Genomic DNA, 24,708 nt, shown 5'->3' with positions numbered 1-24,708 from the left:
CAAAGTGCCGTCAATGCGAACAAGAGGTGACCGAGACGCGTAACCAACGGCACCCATACCATCACGCCGGGTGATACGCCAGTATGGCGATGACGAATACACGCTTCCAATGTGCGTTCACCGCGATGTCGCCAAACACGGATGCGACCATCATGATGATGTAAACAGGACCCGGATTCATCCAAAAAAGACATTTTGCCATTCGTTAACTTAGGTTCATCGTTGAGTAACACCATCGCAGGCTTTCCTGTCTGTGATGCAGCGTCAAGGGAAACCGCAGCCATGGTCTCCGAGCTGATAGTCCGTGCTGCTGAAAACGTCGTCGAAGTGTTCGTTAGGTTACTGTTGTTTAACGTCTCGTCGACAACGAGGTCATTAGAGACGGAGCACAAGCTCGGGTTAGGGAAGGATGGGGAAGGAAATCGGCCGTGCCCTTTCACAGGAACCATCCCGGCATTTACCTGAAATGATTTAGGGAAATCACGGAAAACCTAAAGAAGGATGGCCGGAGACGGGATTGTACCGTCGTCCTCCCGAATGCGAGTCCAGTGTGCTAACCACTGCGCCACCTCGCTCGGACGAACTGTTCGTGCAGATGGTTGCTGTCTTGCAAACGTCCCCATCTGTTGACTCAGGGATCGAGACGTGGCTGCACGATCCGTTACAGCCAAGCGGATAAGATGCCTGTCATCTCGACTGCTAGTGATACGAGGCCGTTGGGATCTAGCACGGCGTTCCGTATTACCCTCCTGCACTCACCAATTCCATATTCTGCTAACAGTCATTGGATCTCGGCCAACGCTAGCAGCAATGTTGGTATTCGATAAACCGCATTCGCGATGGGCTACAATCTGACCTTTATCGGCCGGCCGGACCGGCCGAGCGGTTCTAGGCGCGTCAGTCTGTAACTGTGCACCCGCTACGGTCGTAGGTTCGAATCCTGCCTCGGGCATGAATGTGTCTGATGTCCTTAAGTTAGTTAGGTTTAAGTAGTTCTAAGTTTTAGGGGACTGATGGCCTCATACGTTAAGTCCCATAGTGCTCATAGCCATTTGAGCCATTTTGAACCGACATTTATCAGTCGGAAACGTGATGGTACGCATTTCTCCACCTTACACGAGGCATCACAACAACGTTTCACCAGGAAACGCCGGTCAACTGCTGTTTGTGTATGAGAAATTGGTTGGAAACTTTCCTCATGTCAGCACGTGGTTGGTGTCGCCACCGGCGCCAACCTTTTGTGAATGCTCTGAGAAGCTAATCATTTGCATATCACAGCATCTTCTTCCTGTCAGTTAAATGTCGCGTCTGTAGCACGTCACCTTCGTGGTGTAGCAATTTTAATGCCAGCAGTGTATTAGAGTTATTCAATTAGGTGCTTGGCAAGGACTCGATTTTTGAGGACGTCTAAATTTATCACCCCACTCCATACCAAAAGTACTACCCAATCAAAAGCATCTGGATACAGTGGACAGTAATATGCGGCTCGTCCATTATTCGCCTTCATCAGGGCTTAGACTCTGCTGGAGAAAGTGTCAGGAAGGTGTCTGAGTGGCTTTGGAGGATTGGCAGCCTATTCTTCCTCAAGAGCCGAAAACAAAGAAGTTCGTGACCCGGACACTGGCGTGAAGTCGATGTTCTATCTCATCCCAAAAACGTTCCATTGGGCTCAAGTGAGGACTCTAGGCTGTTAAGCCCATTCCAGGAATGCTGTTGTCTACAAACCAGTGACTCACAAATGCAGCTTTATGACAGGGTGCATTATCATGCTGATACAATCAGTGGATCTCTCCAAGCTGTACTCAATACAGCCTGTCATATATATTCCGTGTTTAGCGTTTTTTTAACCGCAATAATGAATCACACTCTAACTATGAAGAACATCCGCATACCGTAACACCACCTCCTCCGCACCTCACTGTTGGCACTGCACATGATGACAGGCAACGTCTCCAGGTATTCGGCAAACTCAGACGTATCCCTTGAGTTTCCATGGCTTATAGTTTGGCTTATCACTCCGAATAACTCGTTTCCACTCATTCATTGCCGAGTGGTGTCGTTATTTACACCGCCTCAGATGTCATTTAGCACTGACTCCAAACACTTGTGGCTTATGAGAAGCTTTTCCGCAGTATATAGAATGAAATTTTAACCCTGCAGCGAAGTGTGTGCTGGCGGATTAAAACTGTGTGCCGGCCCGAGACTAGAACTCGGGACCTTTGCCTATCGCAGACAAGGTCCCTAGTTCGAGTGTCGGTCCGGCACACGGTTTTAATCTGCCAGGAAGTTTCAGGTTACCATTGTACACCGTTCTTTTTAATTCCCTAACTCCAATGTCCTATTTGCACTGCTGGTACCACTTTGCAACTCACGAGGGATTCCTTCCGCTGATTTCATGCAACTTTTTAACAACTGACCTCCGCTATGCTCGATGATGCCTGTTCGTCAGTACATTGCGTCTCCCTGGTTTTGGTTTAGCCATGACTGTCACTTTGCATTTCCACTTCAAAGTCATGTCACCAGCAGCTGAATGGGGCAGTTTCAGAAAGGTTGAAATGCCTCTGACGGATTTGTTACCCAGACGATATCCAATGAATCGTCCACCTTCGAAGTTACTGAGCTCACCTGGCAGACCCATTCTGTTGTTCCTGCTTCTCTACTAACTGCAGTAAACTCTACGACGCCTTTTATACTGGCGTGTCCATCTCTCGTAACATCTATTGGTCAGTTCCGCACAACACAATGTTCCATATTTTTCTTTTTATCAGACTGGATGAAAAACTTGCCATCACTTAAACGTCACCATTCAGTTTTAATTTACTTGTTACGCTGTTGTTTTTCCCTAGCCTGGGATGGACGGTCGGCTACGTGGGCTTTCCCAAAGAGGTGTACCCGATTGTTTTGTAGATACCGTGAAACTTCCGATCAAGCAATTTTGCACCACATGTTTTCCAACCGGTCATTCACCAGCAGCGGATATATTATCATCGCTAGTCAGCAGCGCCCTCGCTGACAGCCTTCGTTTCCGTAAGTTTCCTAGTCCTAAGCTACTTGAGTTCTATAAGCTGAGTTCTGTACCCATCTGGGGAAAAATGGTTGAAATGGCTCTGAGCGCTATGGGACTTAACTGCTGAGGTCATCAGTCCCCTAGAACTTAGAACTACTTAAACCTAACTAACTTAAGGACATCACACACATCCATGCCCGAGGCGGGATTCGACTGTAGCGCCTAGAGCCGCACGGCCACTCCGGCCGGCCCATCCGGGGAAGTCTTAATTCAGTCGACGCCACATTGGGTGACTGGCGCGCCGGTGATGCGGATGAAATGATGATGAAGACAACACAACACCAGATCCCCAGCGGAGAAAATCTCTAACCCGGATGGGAATTGAACCAGGGCCCGCTAGCATGGGAGGCTTGTACGTTACCACCCAGCTAAGCAGGCGGACTATAAGTACAATAACGAAAAGGAACCTGCATTTTCTCAAGGGCTGTCATTGTTACCGGGTGTGCAGAAAATGTAATGAGTAAGAACTGCTTTTGCTTGAATTATGAACATAGTAAGTATCGAGGACGTATAAAAAGTAAAAATGGCAGATTTCTGTCTAAAAAGCGACATTTTTGCCCAACTGGTGAAGGAGATGTGCACATAAAAATACTAACGCAGAACTGCAGGAAAAAAATGCGTGAAAAATGACAGTACCTGGTTCTGAAATTTTTAGAGAGGAAATTCGACACTTGAAAGCTAGTAATTTACATTTCGCCACAAATGTGGCAAAATTTCCAAGACTGCATACTGTAAAGAAAGAAGGGATGCTGTTGGGACGACACAAACCTTGTCACAACAGAGGAGAGACGTTTCGAAGTTGATGGCAGGTAATATTTTTATGAAAACTGTGAGTTAATTCCTTGTGTTCGGTTGCGAAGAAGCAGAGCAAATGCTGGGTGAAAATAGAAATGTTCTTACGGACGGAACGTTTTACAGTTGTTGGAGAGAATTCGAACAATTGAACAGCATATACACTCACGTCGGAAGCAAAGAAGAAGAGAGGAACGTATCTATTTGCTTTGTTCCTAGACAAAAGGCAAAACACATTTTTTTGGATTGAGAAATAAAACGCTTGGGTGGTTACCGAAAACTGCAGTGCTACACTTTGGAAAGGCTACAATTACGACTACGAAAAAAGTGTTCCCCGGAACGTTCGTCTGTAGCTGCAGTTTCCACTTCAACCAATGTTTGTGGAAGGGAAATACAGGGATAGATAAGTCTGATTGTTTCTCCGTATGTGTGTTGCAGTGGCATGTCTCTAACTAAATAGCGCTGATGAAGCGTTGATGGTAACGGCGCACGAAATACGCAACGGAGAAATGGTCATGAAATTCGCTGACTACGTGGTTAATCAGTGGATGGGAAATCCTAATACACCAATTGAAATGAGGATTGCAATTAACCAGTGGCACAAGACCATGAATGCTCTCGAAGGTTGACATAAATCAAAAAACACCCGAGCTTATAGTGTCTGATAAATAAGCTGAAGGACGAAGCAGTAAATGCTGCATTTGAAATTAAAAAATTCCATTGGCCAGGCTCTTGCGAAAAGAAGCAATAGATACATTGATCTCGACGAAAGGTTCAATTCTTTTGCTTGCTCCTTTACCCCACATCGGCTCAGGATCGGCATTATTATGTACGGATGGTTATGTTAAGGAGTGGTAGGATGAGGTTCCTCGTGTGGCGTTAGTCACATGAGAGTGAGCGAAAAGGTTTTCGAAGGGTTTATGTAACATGTAACTGAGGCAGGAATTGGGTACCAGTCGGGCTGAATCGTAGAGCGATCCATAGTTCGCGCCACGTTTCCTAGAACAGAAGGTGTGACGTGACGGGGCGTGGGGCTCTTCCCGGGAGTGACATTCAGGCGTTTTCTGAGAGAGGCAGTCAATGAAGCAGCAGAAATCGTGCAGGTCTGCGGGGCAGCTGTTAATTCCGACGTTCGTGTGACTTCCAAGTTTGTCTGGATGAGCATATTCCGGATAGAAGGAACGTGTATGGGCAACGGGGGTCGACCAGGTCAGGATGCGAGCGGTGGGTCGGCATCATTCACACTTCTGGCGGCACCAAGTTTTCCACTGTTTGTCATCGCACATGGATTTGTGCGCTCGGTGACGCCTTCCAGTTCGTTGATTTGAAGTCGAGACAACGGTAAATTTGTAAAGAGTGATCTTGCTCCCCGCCGTAAGCGTCATAATTGTGACTGATTCGTTACCGAGGTGTGTTTGTACCCTGCTGCTTCTACGGGGCGGTCCATTGACCGTGATCGGGCCAGATATCTCACGAAATAAGCGTCAAACGAAAAAACTACGAAGAACGAAACTTGTCTAGCTTGAAGGGGGAAAACAGATGGTGGTATGGTTGGCCCGCTATATGAAGCTCCCCGAGGTCAAACGGATATCAACTGCGTATTTTTAAATAGGAACCCCCATTTTAAATATTCGTGTACTGCGTAAAGAAATATGAATGTTTTAGTTGGACCACTTTTTTCGCTTTGTGATAGATGGTGCTGTAATAGTCACAAACATATGGCTCACAATTTTAGACGAACAGTTGGTAACAGGTAGGTTATTTTATGTTAAAATGCAGAATTTAGGTACGTTTGAACATTTAATTTCGATTGTTCCAAAGTGATACATGTACCTTTGTGAACTTATCATTTCTGAGAACACATTCTGTTACAGCGTGACTAACTGTAAATACCACATTAACGCAATAAATGCTCAAAATTATGTCCGTCAGCTCCAATGCATTTGACAATACGTGTAACGACATTCTTCTCATCAGCGAGTAGTTCGCCTTCCTCAATGTTCGCACATGCATTGACAATGCGCTGACGCATGTAGTCAGGCGTTGTCGGTGGATCACGATAGCAAATATCCTTCAACTTTCCCCACAGAAAGAAATACGGGGACGTCAGATCCGGTGACTGTGCGGGCCATGGTGTGGTGCTTCGACGACCAATCCACTTGTCAAGAAATATGGTATTCAATACCGCTTCAACCGCACGCGAGCTATGTGCCGGACATCCATCATGTTGGAAGTACATCCCCATTCTGTCATGCAGTGAAACATCTTGTATTAACATCGGTAGAACATTAAGTAGGAAATCAGCATACATTGCACCATTTAGATTGCCATCGACATAGTGGGAGCCAGTTATCCTTCTTCCCATAATGCCGCACTATACATTAACCCGCCGATGTCGCTGATGTTGCACTTGTCGCAGATATGGTGGATTTTCCGTTGCGCAGTTGTGGATATTATGCCGGTTTACGTTACCGCTGTTGGTGAATGACGCCTCGTAGCTAAATAGAACGCGTGCAAAAAATCTGTCATCGTCCTGTAATTTCTCTTGTGCCCAGTGGCAGAACTGTACACGACGTTCAAAGTCGTCGCCATGCAATTCCTGGTGCATAGAAATATGGTACGGGTGCAATCGATGTTGATGTAACATTCTCAACACCGACGTTTTTGAGATTCTGATTCTCGCACAATTTGTCTGCTACTGATGTGCGGATTAGCCGCGACACCATCTAAAACACCTACTTGGGCATCATCATTTGTTGCAGGTCGTGATTGACGTTTGACACGTGGCTGAACATTTCCTGTTTCCTTAAAAAACGTAACTATCCGGTGAACGGTCTGGACACTTGGATGATGTCGTCAAGGGTACCGAGCAGCATACATAGCACACGCCCGTTGGGCATTTTGATCACAATAGCCATAAACCAACACGATGTCGACCTTTTCCGAAATTGGTAAACGGTCCATTTTAACACGGGTAATGTATCACGAAGCAAATACCGTCCGCACTGGCGGAATGTTACCTGATACCTCGTACTTATACGTTTGTGACTATTACAGCGCCGTCTAACACAAAATGAAAAAGTGGTCCATATAAAACATTCATATTACTTTACGTACTACATTAATATATAATAAAAATGGGGGTTCCTCTTTAAAGAAAACGCAGTTGATATACGTTTGACCTATGGCAGCGCCATCTAGTGGGCCAACCATAGCGCCATCTGGTTTCCCCCTTCAGGCTAGGCGAGTTTCGTTCTTTGTAATTTTTTCGTTTGATGCTTATTTCATGACATATTTGGCCCGGTCACTATCAATGGACCACCCTGTATATCGGACTCGATTCAGCCTCCTGTTGTTGTTTTTCTTTGTTCCTTTGCTCTGGTCGAGGGATATGCTGCGCATGTTGCTCGTATCAACGTATAATAGGTTTCATTAGAGCTGTGATCTGAGTATGTGGTTTGAAATTATTGGGATTTCGTACATTTGCTTTATGTTCAATGTGTCATTGTTCATGAAGTACAGTTGTTTTTTCCTCGTGCGTTGTGCACTAAACCGCCAGTTAGCTTTCTTGAGTTTTTTGGAGCCCAAAATCTTATGAGCCTAATTAATGGGTTCAAATCTTGTATGTATTTAAGTGGTGTTTATGTAGGCGATTGTCGTCAGCCAACCGTTCGCGACTTCCTTCCATCTACGTTTCCAGTCTCACGTGACCTTTCCGCCTCGTGGCTTGATTTGAAGCTGAATCACGATTAGCCTCTGAACTTCTTTATTATCAGGTGTAAGCGGGAGTTGTTGCCTTGGCAGTCACCCTATTATCTTTTAGCAACTTCTCGCAACTGTTTTCTTTACGATGACAGCATGTAATCTGATGACTCAAGTTTTACCCGTCTTACTTAGAAGTTGTTAATCAGGCTATCATTGAGCTTTAGTGGCCTTGGTTGCTTAGAAAACAGTGGTGAGCTGAACATCATATCGGGGCTCCCTTAAGTAATTTCGAGTCTGTTCGTGCTTCAGTTGTTTTGTTTCAATTTAATGAATTCCTTTTCAGGTATACCTCAATTATTTGTTGTATTTTAGTGAAAAGTTTTGGTTTCCCTAGAATCTCTGAAGAGATTGTTATGTAACTTCAATTGGTGAAATATTATCCTCCTTCTCTTATTGGATTTGGCTGTAAATATTTCAACAATAATAAACAGTGGCACACAAAATTAATATATTTTGGAAAAGAGAATAAAATTTCTTGGAAATGTAAACTTTCATACTTTATGTACCCAAAATGGCTTTTTGAGATTAGAGAGCAAGCATTTGAATTAAGACTGTGACTTTTTTATTATTTGATCTCAGGATCTCAGTAAAACATTTGTTAACGTTGTCGATCGATTATCAGTAATTGTTGTTAAATTGTTTTATCTAATCGAATAGTTTTGTCATAAAAAGTCGTGGTGTTCTCGATCTAATTGGTACAATTATTTTTCCAGAGGACTGTTAAAAATCTTGATACCAATGATGATCAGTCCTTATTTGGCCGGTCTTTCCTCTCCTAGGCAATGTTACATCAGTAGTGCATCATACCACAGGCATTCATTTGGTGGTATGTAGAAAACCGCCTAAAAACCGCATGCAGGCTGGCCGGCACACCGATCCCCGTCGTTAATCGGCCAGGCAGGTATGATCCCGAGGCGCTGCGTTAAAATGCAGTTTCATAAAACATCGAAAGACTGATTGCCAATTGAAAATGATCAACTGATACTTGCTAAGGAATAACTGCCATTTGTTACGGACTACCCGCCAAATGCTATGGAACGTTCGACCAATGGTAGTAAAAGGAAATGTAAGGGGCAGTAGGTGTTAACTTCACGATAGCCTGCGCGCGAATGCTCTATACGCATTCGACAGTTCATGCAGTACGAACGTTGCTGTGGAAATGATTAATGCGACATTCCTGTGTGGTATGGCAACACGTCTGCAAGACGTCATTTGAGTGCATACGAGCAGTTGGATGCACTGTGACTACGCTTTAGGGTATGTCCGAAAGTATCATATCATGATTCAAAACCGCCGCTGAAGACGGAAATACTATGCGAAAGATGCCGATGGTCGTAGATGGTCCTCCACACCGCAAGAGGATAGATACTAGTTCTCCTGGCGATAAGTAACTGACATCTCACTTGAAGGCAGATCGCTGCACACCTTGCAACACCTACCGGTACACGTCTCTCTGCCGGAACCAATCCGCGGTGATTAAATTGGGCGGGCTTCATGCTCTGAATGCTTTGGTATGCATCCCTCTTGATGCCATCGTCGAGAAAGAGTTCGTTCGTGTACGGAGCGTATTAGCTGGGGTCAACGACAGTAGTCCAGAGTGATGTTGTCCGACGACTTCCGGTTCACTGGTGGAAGTGATTCCGGTCAACATTTATAGTGGAGAGAGGGGAAACGTGGGACACACAACAGAGTGTTGATGAACGTAATCGACATGGTGCAGACGTTAAGGTGTGAATCGGCATTATGCGCAATGGCCGAGATACCGTTGCAGCACAGTGGTTTTGCAGGGAGACTATTTTGGATCAAGTTCCTCTACACGTCCACACAGGACCTCTGAGGTGTCGGAGACATTGCAAAGGGAAGATACTGAACATACGGCACGGCTTGCCTATTCCGCGGGCCTAAATCCTATAGCGCATGCCTGGGATGCTGCTGGCAGACATATTTCTCAACGAACATCCCCTCTCCATACCGTGCAATAACTGACTTCTCAAAAGTTTGGTAGCCGGTATTAACAACAGGTAAAAAGTGTACATTAGTGACCAAGGAAGTAATGTTACTTACTGAAAGTCCGATATCGACTCTTACATTGGGAGTCTGACCTGTGTTCAAAAATGAACGTTATTAACGTCTGTTATCTCGCTTTCTCATGTGATGAAATCTGTACCATTTTTCATTATACAACTCTACCTCTATTACGTACGTCTGCGTTTCATGTCGTCTATCATTGCCTGTAATTATTCCTTTCCAGCAATGTCTCTGTTCCTTAGCAAATCTCAGGCAATATGTTAAAATGCTATTTAAAATCTCCGGCTTCCTTATAAATAATATGTGGGACAAGAAGGTTTCACATTTGCTGAAATGATGTTCTATGAAGGAAAAAGGTGAAAATAAACAATAAAAATAAAAAGATACAAATGAAAAATTTTAAAAATGGTTCAAATGGCTCTGAGCACTATGGGACTTAACATCTACGATCATCAGTCCCCTAGAACTTAGAACTACTTAAACCTAACTAACCACTAACCTAAGGACATCACACCACACCCAGCCGTCACGAGGCAGAGAAAATCCCTGACTCCGCTGGGAATCGAACCCGGGAACCCGGGCGTGGGAAGCGAGAACGCTACTGCACGACCACGAGGTGCGGGCGAATAATTTAAAAACAAAACATTTGAACATGGCTGCATAGCCAGCAGTCCTAAGCCTGGATTAATGCGAAGGGATGTGCATATTAGAAAACGATCGACAGAGCTTGCGATTCTGTTGTTACTTCATTTCGCGGTCGGAAACCACAAGATTAAAATAATTGCGGTAGGAAACGCCACGTTGACGTCACATGTCGCAAACCCCACGGTCGGAAGATCCACGATATCGGAGGGATACGCACTGCACGAGTGGGGTCTTCCGCGGGAGCTTGACGGATCAGCAACTACACGGTCGGGGTACCCAGCAGCCGTGTTTGCATTGGTGTGCCGGACACCGAGTGTGTCGGTGACGCAGCCATAGAATGATGTTGAATTCCTCCAAAAGCAGTTACATGTATTCCAGCGTGATTGTTCGAAGTAATACTGTTGATGAAGTTATTGCCAGTTGCGTCATCACAGTCGCCAGTTACAGTGCAGAACGCTTTATACTCTGTTCGTGGCATCTCGATCATGTCTTCGCTGATATTTTTAGGTAACAAGCTGGTTTCCTAGGTCATTCCCTGAATAATATTTTTGTATCATGAAACATTATTAAGTAGGGTTACCAAATACTGGGGCAAGTCGTCAACTCTTAGGCAGTGGTGTAATTCGGTATTTTAGACTTTGCAAAGTTAATTTCTAAATTTTCAAGATAGTTTTGTGTTTTAAAATATAAAAGATTTTTTTACAAAAACATTTTTATGCCTGGATTACATTTACATAATACAGCAGAAGCATGATGACGAGATAGTAAATGGTTATTTATGGGTGAATGGTAATCTGGTTCAAATAGTTCAAATGGCTCTGAGCACTATGGGACTTAACTGCTGAGGTCATCAGACCCCTAGAACTTAGAACTACTTAAACCTAACTAACCTAAGGACATCACACACATCCATGCCCGAGGCAGGATTCGAACCTGCGACTGTAGCGGTCATGCGGTTCCAGACTGTAGCGCCTAGAACCGCTCGGCCACACCGGCCGGCAATGGTAATCTGGAGTGTAGTTTCCAAACAGAGACTGGGGGGGGGGGGGGGGGGAGTTAGCCAATGTGAAACTCTGCTGTCTACTGTAAGTTTCGTGTGTCACTAAATTTTTCTGGGTCACCACCCAATTTCATTAAAATTGGGAAAATATAATATAAGAACGGGATTAATCACTGAATTGAAAATATAACTAAATAACTAACGTGTCATTATTAATGAAAAGATCCAAGTGAATAAATGGAATGAGTATATGTGAACAATTTAAGTACAACCGTTAAATAAAATAATTCCGAGTAACGAGGATATTAAGATAAAAAAAGAAAATTAACATAGTTTATTAAAATAAAGCATCACATTAAAAATTCGAAAAGTAATTCTAAGCTTTGATCTGTCGTTGTCTGTTCTTAAGTAATTACTTCACTTGTATTATGATGTTGAGTGCTGTGGTACATTGCGGTAACAAGTGAAAAGGAAATATTAGTCACGCATGGTAAAAGTTCACATGCCGGGAACGGTAGCCGAGAGGTTCTAGGCGACTGCTACTGTCGCAGGTTCGAGTCCTGCCTGGGGCATAGATGTGTGTGATGTCCTTAGGTTTGTTAGATTCAAGTAGTTCTAAGTTCTAGGGGACTGATGACCTCAGATGTTGAGTCCCATAGTGTTCAGAGCCATTGGAACCAAAAGTTCACATAAACATGCACGATTCATACACCCAAGAACAGAGATGAAAAAAATTTTGCCCATCACAGAAAGTCAGAGGCTCAGAGGTTCATCCTAGCGCTACCACTGAATTACTGTGAATAAGAATACTATGGAGCACTTGCCCACAAAGAAACTTATCTACATCACCTTGCACATGAAACTGGCGTGAAACACTCGCAAAAGCTGTTAAATATTCGTGAAAAAAGCAGAATTATTAAGAATCGTGGAAACTTCAAGAACACAAATGTAAATAGGATAGCCATAAACTGCAATAAAATACCAATCGGAACTAAGAATAAAACATATTCAAGATGGTGGTGAAGTTATATACAGTGAAATTACCACCACGTGGTATGAAAAATCTACACGACCTTAAAACTGAAACGAAATAAAAAGTAGAAAAAATAAAACATATGCACACGAGGAAAGTTCACACAAACATTCCAGTTAAAAGATCAGACAACTGAATTTTAAACCTGTGCTGGAGTAACGAACTTCCTACACCACGTCTTTTTCTTACACAAAGCGAGGACCGGAAACACTACATACAGAAAAATATACTCTGAAAAATGTAAGAAGACGGCTACCTTACTTAAAACTGAACTAGCAGCATAAACGTGTTCACCAGTTGGAATAGCTACACACCATCACACAACAACACACTCAGAAGTGTCAAGTCGCTCTTAAGAGTGCCGTCTTCACTCACCAAAAGGCAGCCCCGTGTGCCGGGAGCACTCTCTCCCTGCAGCGAACTTCTCCCAGGTAGCCGGAAGATACCAGAGGGGGCCTTTCCGCCACCAACTTAACTACTGTCGAATAACTACCGAAAGGATAGAAATTTTTTGCCTTGACAGAGAATAGCTGCTTTGGCTACACTGTTGCTACCACAACACACAGCCAGATGCTGTTCTGTATCATATATAAGACATATTCAACATGCACACTCACTGACTCATTCATACAGATGATAAAGGGAGAACAGAAATTTGAGAGCGCAAAATGTAGGTCATGTACATAGGATTAGATGCTCGTTGGAAAATTTTATACATTTATGTAGCTGGCCGTTGTGGCCGAGCGGTTCTAGGCTTTTCAGCCTGGAACCGCGCAACCGCTTCGATCGCAGGTTCGAATCCTGCCTCGGGCATGGATGTGTGTGATGTCCTTAGTTTAGGTAGGTTTAAGTAGTTCTAAGTTCAAGGGGACTGACGACCTCAGCTGTTAAGCCCCATAGTGCTCAGAGCCATACCAACTTTACTGTAATTGTGTACCATTGAAAGGAGAGAAACATGAAATTACAAATAATTGAGCGTGACAGCACGAAAAACAAGTTAAATACACTCCTGGAAATTGAAATAAGAACACCGTGAATTCATTGTCCCAGGAAGGGGAAACTTTATTGACACATTCCTGGGGTCAGATACATCACATGATCACACTGACAGAACCACAGGCACATAGACACAGGTAACAGAGCATGCACAATTTCGGCACTAGTACAGTGTATATTCACCTTTCGCAGCAATGCAGGCTGCTATTCTCCCGTGGAGACGACCGTAGAGATGCTGGATGTAGTCCTGTGGAACGGCTTGCCATGCCATTTCCACCTGGCGCCTCAGTTGGACCAGCGTTCGTGCTGGACGTGCAGACCTCGTGAGACGACGCTTCATCCAGTCCCAAACATGCTCAATGGGGGAGCGCGGGCATGTTGGGTGGCACGGGATACATGCGGACGTGCATTGTCCTGTTGGAACAGCAAGTTCCCTTGCCGGTCTAGGAATGGTAGAAGGAAGGGTTCGATGACGGTTTGGATGTACCGTGTACTATTCAGTGTCCCCTCGACGATCACCAGAGGTGTACGGCCAGTGTAGGAGATCGCTCACCACACCATGATGCCGGGTGTTGGCCCTGTGTGCCTCGGTCGTATGCAGTCCTGATTGTGGCGCTCACCTTCACGGCGCCAAACACGCATACGACCATCATTGACACCAAGGCAGAAGCGACTCTCATCGCTGAAGACGACATGTCTCCATTCGTCCCTCCATTCACGCCTGTCGCGACACCACTGGAGGCGGGCTGCACGATGTTGGGGCGTGAGCGGAAGACGGCCTAACGGTGTGCGGGACCGTAGCCCAGCTTCATAGAGACGGTTGCGAATGGTCCTCGCCGATACCCCAGGAGCAACAGTGTCCCTAATTTGCTGGGAAGTGGCGGTGCGGTCCCCTACGGCACTGCGTAGGATCCTACGGTCTTGGCGTGCATCCGTGCGCCGCTGCGGTCCGGTCCCAGGTCGACGGGCACGTGCACCTTCCGCCGACCACTGGCGACAACATCGATGTACTGTGGAGACCTCACGCCCCACGTGTTGAGCAATTCGGCGGTACGTTCACCCGGCCTCCCGCATGCCCACTATACGCCCTCGCTAAAAGTCCGTCAACTGCACATACGGTTCACGTCCACGCTGTCGCGGCATGCTACCAGTGTTAAAGACTGCGATGGAGCTCCGTATGCCACGGCAATCTGGCTGACACTGACGGCGGCGGTGCACAAATGCTGCGCAGCTAGCGCCATTCGACGGCCAACACCGCGGTTCCTGGTGTGTCCGCTGTGCCGTGCGTGTGATCATTGCTTGTACAGCCCTCTCGCAGTGTCCGGAGCAAGTATGGTGGGTTTGACACACCGGTGTCAATGTGTTCTTTTTTCCATTTCCAGGAGTGTAGTGTAAAACAAATGTAAAAGAGACGTGGCTCTAGTTTCGGTTGTACGTAAACATTTCTAATACAGAAATTCACCTCAGAGAAACATCTTAATATCCAAGACAAAAATCTTTGAAGAAAACGCGAATAACAAATATGAAGCCTATTACTCTAGTAAAAAATGGCTGTGTATAACATCGTAGGTAAAAGAACTTCGTATATATAAATAAAAATGAAAGAGAATCAGAATCCACTTTACACTGCTACACCAAAAAATATTTTTTTGTTGTTGTAACCTGCCATCCATACATTAAATGGGAGTTGAACACAACCTGTACCAGTAATAATCATGCGGTGACATGAATTTGTGTAGAAAGGACCATGAATAAAAAATTTGGTGCTAAAACAAACAACAAAACTGAGTCAGGCTGTGCAACTGTTTGAATACACACGAAAAAAGATAAAAAAATATCTTAGCAAAACTTGTTCCGCACCAAATAATCTTAAAAATTTTAAAATGACTGAAAGAGATACTATTACAAAGTAGAAATGGTTGAAATGGCTCTACGCACTATGGGTCTTAGTATCTGAGGTCATCAGTCCCCTAGACTTAGAACTACTTAATCCTAACTACCTAAGGACAGCGCACATATCCATGCCTTATGCAGGATTCGAACCTGCGACCGTAGCAGCAGCGTGGTTTCGGACTGAAGCGCCTAGAACCGCTCGCCCACAGTGGCCGGCACAAATTTAAAAACTATCGTTTATGGTAAAGATGTCATCACAGCACACAGGGAAAAGTATCTTATATAACAGTCATTTGAAAGTAAAAATTCAAGATTCCATACTGTTACCTATAATTTGCGAACATATCGTACTCGAGCAAGAAACGGGTTGTATCAGAAAAACCACATCAGTCATTAACCTGCAATTATGCAAAAGGCAAGCAGAGCAGAGAAAAACTTTTATGCAACGGAACGTAAATTGAGAATAGTACAGCACCTGTAGGAAACGACCCATACAATACATCGTAAACATAGGGTGACTCAAAAGTATAGGAAAACATGGAACGTGTTGTGGTGCTGAATGACACATAGAATGCTGCTCGCACTGTCTTTACCTTTAGTAAACAGTAAATATGGAGGACGGTATGCAGCATGCCTTTTGCAGAAAAGCCTATTAGAAGAATGAATGCGCAGAGGCCGCGCGACGAGAATTTCGGCCTCGGCGTTGAATGGTCGTGTTCCCTCAGCGCATAGAATCAACACCTGGTTCCGCGTTTTTTAAAGCAGCGGGTTCCGCGTTGGGGAATCAATCTGCAGGGAGACCACAATCCGCTCGTATGGGGGACAATGTCGAGGCTATGCGAACTGTTTTCGTACGAAGCCAGCAGCGCTTTGTTCATCATCACGCAGTATCTCTACCCTGGCATCGTTCCAGTGTTAAACGAAAACTGAAAGTGGATTTAAAGTTCCCTCCCCAGATCGTCCAGCGATTTCACTCCAATGATTTGCTAACCCATAGTCAATATGCTGAACGCATGTCAGCAAAAGTGTACGACGATGACAGTTTCGTTACAAGCCGTGAGTGTAGGACGAAACTCACTACCCAGTGGCTTTGCAAGTAGACTGAAATTTCGCAACTGGTCTCAGCAAAATCCACGTCATCTACACGAGCGTCCATTGTACAACAGCACCGTATCAGCGAATTGCTTTATAGTGTCCTACTGTTTTGAAGATGATGATGGGTGCGCAACAACTGTAATGCCTATTCGGTATATTGCTATGATGGAAACCTTTGTTGGTCATGAACTGCCCTATGTTCCTGCCAACAGATGACGGAGCAACGGCAAATCTGGCACGGATATCGACGGGTGCTGTGCGACGATTGTTTGGTAACCGTGTTATTTCAATCCATGGTGGCAGTGCATGGCCACCAAAATCGTCTGACCTGACAACCCGCGATATTTTTCTTGTGGAACCATCTTAAGAGCGCAGTTTACTGCACTCGACCTGCTACTACCGAAGAACTTAAAGCAAGAATACGGGAGGAAATCTGTAGGATGCCCTTTGAAATGTGAGATCGAACCACGCGTAATGTTCCTATCAGGCTACAGCAGTGTGTACGCCGAGGGGTAAACTCATCTATCAGTTGTAATATTCAAGAAATAAAAATGTTTGCTACATTCAGTAATGGCACACTCTCTACTATGCACTGACATAAATAAATATGTGTAAAGTAACTGGGCTCATCCTTTAATCTACATTCCAAAATATAGCCTTATTTTGAGTCATCCTGTAGCAGAAAATGAAAGAAACAGTATCAAAAGTAAGGGTAAGGACAAACCCAGGTCGATAAAATCTTAGTCATAAAACACGTCGACAACGCAGGTGTGTCCACCAGGACAGACTTGACTACACCTATTCAAAGTTGAAAATAACTGACAGGACAAGTAGGTGACGAACAAGTACACGTTTTATATAGATTTACATGCATAAGAATAAGAGTTAACGTTTGTATATTAGTGTGCCAATAGGACATTGCGATGCTTGATAAAAATGACTTTTTAAACCAAGCAAGGTATCTTCTAACACTTAGTTTTGTTACTGCTTATAACATCAGATTTTCTGTTCTATTATTTGCTATATATTGTCTGGTTAGTTTTCTACAGGCGCGAAACCACTCTCAATTTTCGCACCGTTGCACCAAAGGTTTTTTTCGCTGAACGTGCCTTTCATACAGTTGCAAGTATATGACTGATAGGATTTTTACTAATATAACCAGTTTGTTAAACCTGTGTCCAGCTCGAGTATATGTTTCCTAATTATTAGTGAAATAGTATAAAAAGAGATTTCTCTAAGGCGAATTTCTGTATTTGGCTCGTTTACAGATCTGAATATGGTTGCTACGTACAACCGAAACTAGCTCGTAACCGTATTTCAGTTGTGTTATACAAATGCGAAACCTGTTAACATACCAAGCTTTCCTCGAAAGCATTGTATGGTAGTAAACATGGACTGTGGTACAGCCTGAATAGAAAAGAACCGAAGAATTTAATACATGGTGCTACAGAAGAATGTTGAAAATTAGCTGGACTGGTAAAGTACGGAAGGAGGAGATTCTCTGCAGAATCAGCGAGGAAAAGAATATTTTGGAAAACACTGACAACAAGAAGGGACAGGACGGCAGGACGTCTGTATAGGTATCTCAGAATACTTGAATAGTACTAGAGGGAGACGTTGATGATAATTGAGGACGTAGGCTGGAAGTGCTATTCTGAGATAAAGACGTTGGCTCAGTAGAGGAATTCGTGGCGGGCCGCATCAGACCAGTCTGAAGAATGTTGCTGTAAAAAAATAAAAATAATAAAAGAAAAACTGAAACAAATGAAACCAATGTGCAAGGTGACTTAATTAAATGGAAATAAGGTACTTCGGTTAGCGATTAACTTATTAGCTGATTAGTGTCTTTATTTGAATAACAATTTTCTTGTGTGTCTCAGAGACGGCAGGCTTTATGAAGCAGCCATACGTAACCTCCAAATCTTGTTCTATTATCCACGAGAGTGGACGAGCCAGATGGCAATCAGGTGAGCTCAAACACAAAGAAACCTGACATTTACAGATCGCGCGGCACAAATTATCTTCATGACTGACGCGATCGGAAGATTAAAAGCTGATGTTCATCTTGGAGTTCCACGTTTAGATGCTCCCGCCTATTTGCGATACAGAAAGAGGCAACCAAAACTTGATGTCGAAAATATAGGACGAGTAAACACATCGAGATCGGGTTGAAAGGCATTCAGTTAATATGGAGCGTCTTTTCATTCCTCCTGAATGTATAATACGCATTTTGTTTCTCAGTTATATGATCAGGCTCTAGATAAGAATGTCGATACCAAAACTCTGGAGCAATGATTGGTGCGAGAATGCGGTTGTCTCTCCTGAGATGCTAAGATGTTGTGACCCCTAGTCAATCAGCGGGAATGCTAGACATTAATTTTACTTGTTCCCATCACTAGGCTCATAAGAGAGAAGCGCTCTACTTCATGGGTGGTCTTAAATCGTCAACGTTTGCAGAATGCCATATCACGCAGTTATTTCAATCTTCGTCTAGTGCACACGATGGAAAGTTTTGAGTAGCACACTTCGATGTAATGTACTGAGGTTCATATGGTCTCACGCACGCTCCGTTTTAAATGAACTTTATTGGACTATCGTGATAAAATCGTCACTCGCTCGTGCTGCTTTCCATGTGGTACCTTCGGGGAGCACTGTTCGACGTAGCGCTTGTATAACACATGTAATTTGAAATCCATTTCAGTGATAAGCACCCTAAACCTCAATCGACGTACACACTCCTTATCTCAGTCTGGATATTATTTTTATAATGTCTTTTTGAGTTACTGTGACGAAAGGATTTAAAGTCAGTCTATTTCAGCATGTGAGTGCACCCACCAGGACTGAAATATATTTTTATGTTTTATTCTATTACAGTATCTGAAAATTTAATTTGGCTACATACATTCATGAATGTACTTCGCTTTTCCCTGAATCACAAACGCGCCATGTGGCACGGCATTAATATGAGATTTGTGAACGAAATCATTCAAGGAGGTAATTTAACCCATATTACACTGAACAAGGCATGTAAAGTAATATCGGGATATTGAGGGCAACGCCTACCTACCAACTCGGCAGCCTGGCTAGGATCACTACACCAGATATAAGACGGGAAGCTGCCGCTAAACCGAGAAACTCAAAGTGTTACTAAACGCAACTTACCCGTTGCATGGACACCAGCATCTGCTAAGCAGGCTGAAATCTTGGAAGATCTTCCGAAAAACTTCCGTCAATGATTAAACATCACCGTCAGTGTCACGACAAAACCTATTGACAGCAGCAAATGCAGGTAACACGTCATGGATACCACCTTCGGAGGCCCTCCCTCCAGTAGAAAATCTGCAATGGAAAACGTGGAAGTCCCTCAACAGACTAAGAAAGGGATGGATATGACAAAGGATAATATGACCGAATGGCACAATCTTGGGGACCCATAAACTTTATGCGATTGTGGAGCCGAACAACCCACCAAGCTCCTGTGCAAGTAGGCTCAGTGCTCAGTTTCCTGCACGCTGGAGGACCAGTTATAGGCCCGGGACAATGCTGCCGAGGTCACTAATTCTCGGTCTGATTATATTTAGAGTTCGTAATGTATTTATATATAACTGTTATAATATGGCTATAACTGTCTCACATTGTATCTATATTTCTTGTATATGAATTAATTCTATGTATTTAGTATAAAAGGTGTACAACTTTGCTTCCGCCGTTTGCCGATAAGTGGCGACAAAAGTAACTAATGGTCGAAAAAACAGATCGCAGACGTCAGGCAATTAGCTTGGACCTCGGTCAACATAACCTCATTCAAGCATTACTCGATTTGTGTCTGCATCATAAAGTTGTTCTTGATTGAAAAAGTCAGTTTACGAGTCTAATTCTCGTCATTTGCGGGAGGTGTTACAGTTTTGCTTCAATATGAAGAAAACAGCGGCTGAGTTTCGTCGAATGCTCTCAAGTACGTATGGTAAGGACGCTATTAGTGAAAGAACGTGTTGTGAGTGGTTTCAACGCGTCAAGAACGGCGATTTTAACGTCGTAGACCGACATAGAGGAGGAAGAGAGAATGTTTTCGAAGATGCAGAATTGGAGACATTTCTGAGTGAAGACTCGCGTCAAACTCAAGAAGAATTGGCACAGTTAGTGGGAGTGACACAGTAAGCCATTTTAAAATGTCTGAAGGCTATGGGCATGATTCAGAAAGAAAGAACTTGGGTCCTGTGTGAGCTGAAATCAAGAGACGTTGAACGGCGTTTGTGTGTTTGTGAACAGTTTGCTTCAGAGGCAAAAACGGAAGGGATTTTAGCATCGCATTGTGACCGGGGACGAAAAATGGGTTCATTACTATAACCCTAAACGCAAAAAATCTTGGGGATATCCCGCCCATGCTTCCACGTTGACTGCCACCCCGAATATTCACGGCTCCAAGATCATGCTCTGCATTTGGTGGGATCAGCTCGGCGTCGTGTACTATGAGGTGTTAAAACCAAGTGAAACAACCATAGGTGCTCGTTATCGAACGCAGTTAATGCGTTTGAGCAGAGCATTAAAAGACAAACGGCCGCAGTACAGCGGTTGGTCAAATAGCTGTGATTTTCAGGTTGTTAAACACTAATGGGTAACTGATGATTATGCAACTTTTCGAAATTTACAGAACCCATTTAGTTGTTACTTGATACGCTTTGAAATGGTGAAACTAGGGTCTCACACTTGCTGTGGATATGTTTGCTGTGGGCAGTTCTATTTATGCCATCATTATGTCACCATCTTACATGTAGCTCAAGTCCTCATTAACCAACAACATCTGCTCCACGTGACAACGATATATTACATGCAATGGACAATTTCTTCTTATTGGAATATACTGTGTGTCACGAGGGTTTATTTCTCTTACGTGTTATCGTAAACAGAACTGTGTGCTCTAAATACATCCCATATACAATATCCGTGTGTTGTGAAAATGGGCAAAGTCCTAAACTAGGCAGCTAATAGATAATTATCAAATTCGGAGTTAAACATTTATGAATATCTTTTCTTCAGTATTTCATGAATGCAATACACGATGTGCTAAAAATCAGAATTTCTCCTCCCTGTTGTTACGCTTTTGCGTAAGCTTTCTCTCCTTACCACTACTCAACTCCGATGGTGTTATTTTTTAAAATTCTCTTATCTAGATTGATTTCTTTGATTGGAAGCATATATTTGATATGTGGCATTGGGAAAAGAACATTTGAACGATATAATGTGAACCAATAGTATTAACGTAACAACGCCGCAAATTCTCGTCCTACCGTCAGGAAAGGAGGTCCAAAACCCGTCTGGCCTACTGTGCTAAATGTAATCAAACCCGTAGCTCAGGTACTGTTTGTGTGTTTACCGGTATGCTAGAAAGCCTTATACATGCTCTGCCGTTGTAGCGATCGGATAACTTTCTCGTGTCGCTATTGAGCCTTTCACAGTGTTTACGTCAACCGAAAAGTGGATACGGTTTTCGTTTGTGAGCGATTGTCCGCGAACTGTTAGAACAGCATGTGCGATTGTGTACTTAACGTTATTCTGATCGTGCCAAGCCCTCATAATACTTCGTTACAAACGTAAAAGCATCGAGAAGCTGGTCATGTTATGAAAAAAAATACGTCAACGAAAAATAACCACAAGTGACGAGAGAAATACAACTAACAGTTTAAAAGTGGTAACACACAATCCTGATATCACCATGACGCAATTGTGCAAGCGAGAACAGACAAAGGTGAGTTCTGCGATTACTACATTTTGATGCGTTTCACTCCATCGCATGACTTTCTTAATCGGTTACTACTCTAGGGATTATTACAACTTTTATTTTGTGGCAGATCCACATCTTTTCTGCTTTTCTGCACTCACAGTTGTAAAATTGTTTTGACCAAAGTCTTACACGACAGAAGTCACTATATGCTACGGATTCAGATATATCTGAAATAAGAAGTAAAACAACATTTGTAGCCTACTCCATTAAACAATTAAGAAATTAAAAAAATGGATTATCATTCAGAAACCGAAAAATCGGGTGGAATAATTAAAAAAGTAGCCTACCTAGCAGTAATATAACGTCACGTACATGACCAGACGACTGGTAGACAAACATCTCTCGTAGGTTGACCGTCAAATAACTTTGCAAATTGTGTGTGCAAAGAATTCCACCTTTCAGCCGCGCCCTGTGAAAATGCTCTTTTCACAAAGTTAACACAGAGAGTAAAAAAAAAATACCCAGTACGAGACGATAAGTGGAAGTCACGCACTAGACCAATGTTAAACTAAGTAACGACCCTGTGCTGACGTGTAAGATTTCAATAAAAATATTTGACAAATGTGGCGGATTTGTTTACCGTGAACTCTGAATATTGTCTACGACTGTATCGGGAGGCGTCTGTGCACGATTTTGTTTATGCGTGAAGCATCGTTAACAGGTAAACGAAAATTCTCTCGATCAATTGGCCTGCGTGCAGGTGGAGTGCAGCCTTCATATCCAGCGTGACAAGAGGAGGGCAAAAGTGGCGGGTCCGTCGTTTTGCTTTCACGCCGGGAACAGCAGGCAGAGTGAACCTATAGACGTCCTGGAGAGACTGGGACGATGAAAGATCCTCGCCCCTAACCGGTACTGAAATCGGACCTGAATTATCAGACTCTCCTACTATAGTCGTTAGACCAACACCGACCCCTATCGCTAGCAGACCATGAAGTAATCAGCATTCGCCATATGCACGAATGATAACTCAAAATTCAAGCCAGCTGTCAACAGGTCGTGAGGGCTGTTCAAGACAAGTGCTACTTTTGCTAATAGATATTGTGCCGCAGTCATTGACAGATAGGCCATTGGACAGGCGGTACCAAAATGGTGGACGTCCCATTCCTTGTCCACAGAACATTTGGATATCATTGGGAATTAAAGATCTCTTGCACGGTCAGCAGACTTAACACGCCTGGCCTATTTTCGGGAGGAAATTTAAAATGCCTACAAGGAAACATTGATGGCTCCAGATGACATGAAAGGCCTTACAATGCAGGCCTATGCTGCGATAATTGATGAAATTCAGTGAGCAGTATTTTCTACCCTGGATCGATTAATTGCATGTATCGGCGTCCAGGGTTCATAGTTCCAGCATTTAATATATAACGATTACAACAGACTTAGGAACAGGACCTGAGTTCAGTGTTTGCAGAATATGGTACAATAGGCAGGCGTTTATTGGACCTCTTTTTTTAGACGCGACACTGTCATCATGTCACTATTCGACAAGGTTCACACATGTAATGTTTTTGAAATCCTTTGCCTTAGAAAAAGTAGATGAATTAAAAGAAAGCAAAGTTGGTCTCATGATTCAGAAACATTTATACATTAAAAATTACTTTGAGATGCAGCAAGAAGCCGTAGGAAGCATGCAACTACGTTATATAACTGGTATACTTCACAAATTATTTATAGGTCTCTTAGTAAAACGTCATCAGATGGGGAAAGAATGACAAATGTTACGCATTTGACGATAATGACGTTTTTGTAGGAAGTTTGATTTAGTTAGATTTTGTAACTGCGCGCGTTTTCGCTACAGGTCCTAGAGCTGTGCTGATTCAAATGGCTCTGAGCACTATGGGACTTAACTTTTGAGGCCGTCAGTCCCTTAGAACCTAGAACTACTTAAGCCTAACTAACCTAAGGACGTCACACACATCCATGCCCTTGGCATGATTCGAACCTGTAGTGCCTAGAACCGCTCGGCCACTCCGGCTCCTAGAGCTTCAAACACACCCCAATCACACATATTTTTATCTTCAATGACTGGTCTTCTTACGCCATCAGCTTAGTCGAGCAATAACAAATCGTTATTTGTTTGTATAAACGCTACCTAGTAATGTTGTGAATTTTAATAGCATAAAATAAACTATCACATAGTTGTGCTCATCAGGTCTTCTGGTTACGAAATTACTGTGGTTGAAAGGGTTAAGTATGGATCGAATTATCAACGTAAATACACTCCTGGAAATGGAAAAAAGAACACATTGACACCGGTGTGTCAGACCCACCATACTTGCTCCGGTCACTGCGAGAGGGCTGTACAAACAATGATCACATGCACGGCACAGCGGACACACCACGAACCGCGGTGTTCGCCGTCGAATGGCGCTAGCTGCGCAGCATTTGTGCACCACCGCCGTCAGTGTCAGCCAGTTTCCCGTGGCATACGGAGCTCCATCGCAGTCTTTAACACTGGTAGCATGCCGCGACAGCGTGGACGTGAACCGTATGTGCAGTTGACGGACTTTGAGCGAGGGCGTATAGTGGGCACGCGGGAGGCCGGGTGAACGTACCGCCGAATTGCTCAACACGTGGGGCGTGAGGTCTCCACAGTACATAGATGTTGT

Source organism: Schistocerca gregaria, chromosome 6, assembly GCF_023897955.1.
Source record: "Schistocerca gregaria isolate iqSchGreg1 chromosome 6, iqSchGreg1.2, whole genome shotgun sequence".
Lineage (NCBI taxonomy): Eukaryota > Metazoa > Arthropoda > Insecta > Orthoptera > Acrididae > Schistocerca > Schistocerca gregaria.
This window is presented reverse-complemented; position numbering follows the sequence as displayed.